Here is a 2,034-nt window from a genome sequence, read left to right as displayed (position 1 = left end):
CTGGATCAGGACTGGGGCACAAGCCCTAGGGTGAAAACAGTCTGGCCAGTACCCTCTGCCAAATCCTAACCTTTCATTCTCTATACCTCTCCTCACCTGCTCCACCCCCACACAGAAAGAGACAAGCAAAACAGGGAAATTCACACCATTCAAGGACAATGAAAACTGACCTCTGTTGACTATGATGTGTCAAACATTGTTCTAGATGCCTAAAATGTAACAAATTATTTCATTCTTGCCACCACTCAATGATTTACAGGTAAGGGAAGTGAGGCATGAAGAGGTTAATTCATTTGCCCAGATTCAGAAGTAACCAGCTCAGGGCCAGGCTTGTGAGTTTAAGCCTCGATGTCATCTTTGCCACAACGCACCATGCGCCCTGGTGAAGTGCTTCAGCAGCGCCCACTTGGCCTCTGGAATCCTCTTCTGTACCTTCTCTAAGATCGAAGATGTTTTATACACTATTCACACATTTTGCTTCAGGGATAATGAACGTGTTACATTTCAGGGTACTGCCCCAGACCCTGCGGAAGGCACTATGTGATGTATTATATATGTATTACATTTCAAGGACTTCCCTGGTGGCTCAGACGGTAAAGTATCTGCCTACAATGCAGGAGACCCGGGTTCAATCCCCGGGTCAGGAAGATCCCCTGGAGAAGGAAATGGTAACCCACTCCAGTACTCTTGCCTCGAAAATCCCATAGACGAAGGAGCCTGGTAGGCTACAGCCCATGGGGTCGCAAAGAGCTGGACATGACTGAGCAACTTCTCTTTCCTTCTTTCTTTTTATTACATTTCAAAACAACAATAAATTCTGAATTTAAAACCTATTTGGCCCCAGGAGTTTCTGAATTGTGGACCCCATAGAATGTGGTTTTTTCACCCTCATAACTTATGAAAAAGAGATGGTTAAGACAAGGTCTGGAAGATATATTCTGACTTATGCCTTCATCAAACACATAAGAAGACTTGTCCAGAAAGAAATTTAAGCATTTAACTAGCTAGTTAGTGGCAGAACTGGAAACAGAGGCCCAGATCAGGAAACTGTTCTCCAGAGCTCCTGCTAACACACCTTTGTCAAGGGCTCCATGCTCCCCTTGGGGCGAAACATTCAATGGCTATAGTGGGTTGACCAGACACTGGGGCAGGCCATGCCAGACCTGACCCCCAGAGCAGAAGCTTAGGGCTCTCTCATTTGGAGCTCTCTTTAGGGAGAGAAGGGAACCAGCAGATAGTAACTTCACCTAAAGGTAGTTAGCATGTTTTGCCAGTATGCTCAAGAATTAACTGTAATGCTTATTTTTTAATAGAAACCCCAGCTCTCTGGTCCCTCTACCCTGTCTCATACTGTATGAATTTGCATTTTAACAAGTGATTCCAGGCAGAGTCCTCTGGCCAAGCTTTGTTTAACACAGTCATTCTCCATCGGGGCCTGCTTCCCAGAGGTGCCAAGTTGCAAAGCTCCACAGGCAGCCACTCTCGTCATAGCCTCTTGGTGACTGTGGTTGTGTGGTGCACAGCCTGCGCAGCTGTATTCTGTGGCCCTTCACATCAGCAGACACACTGCCCTTCAAGAATGTCAACCAGCAGACCCAGTCCCACACAGGGCATGAGCCAGGGAGGACCAGGCAAAATGAGGTAAGCTCTAATGAGCTTCTCCAGAATGTTGCAATCAGGATATACAGAAATACTAATTTTATATAAAATACATAGAAATATAGAAATACACAGAATTTAAAATTTATGTATACATATGTTTGTGTTTTAGGGCCAAATGTTGGTTTTACTCTTATTTCCAGTCCTTAAGCCTCTGAAAGATCATAATCTAGTCCTGGTGATACACTTTCGTTTTCTGTCAACTTTTCCTTACTCTTTACCACTTACCTACCTATCTACTTTCTCCCCAAGCTAAACTTACTCCAACCCCACCCACCAAAATGTGAACAACCAAATCAAAACAAACTTGAACACAACTGTTCAGCCACTTTCTGATCGATCTTGACAACTTTAAACACCCAACCCTAGGCTGGC

General features: G+C 44.6%; 1 non-coding gene across 1 annotated transcript; it reads left to right on the top strand.

The window, feature by feature from the left end:
* The first annotated feature begins 575 nt into the window (after positions 1-575).
* On the top strand, positions 576-648 carry TRNAC-ACA (transfer RNA cysteine (anticodon ACA)). The gene has a single exon. It is a non-coding gene; the product is annotated as a tRNA-Cys (tRNA).
* The last annotated feature ends 1,386 nt before the right edge of the window (positions 649-2,034 follow it).

This window comes from Bos taurus, chromosome 20, assembly GCF_002263795.3.
Source record: "Bos taurus isolate L1 Dominette 01449 registration number 42190680 breed Hereford chromosome 20, ARS-UCD2.0, whole genome shotgun sequence".
Taxonomy (NCBI): Eukaryota; Metazoa; Chordata; class Mammalia; order Artiodactyla; family Bovidae; genus Bos; species Bos taurus.
This window is presented reverse-complemented; position numbering and strand designations above follow the sequence as displayed.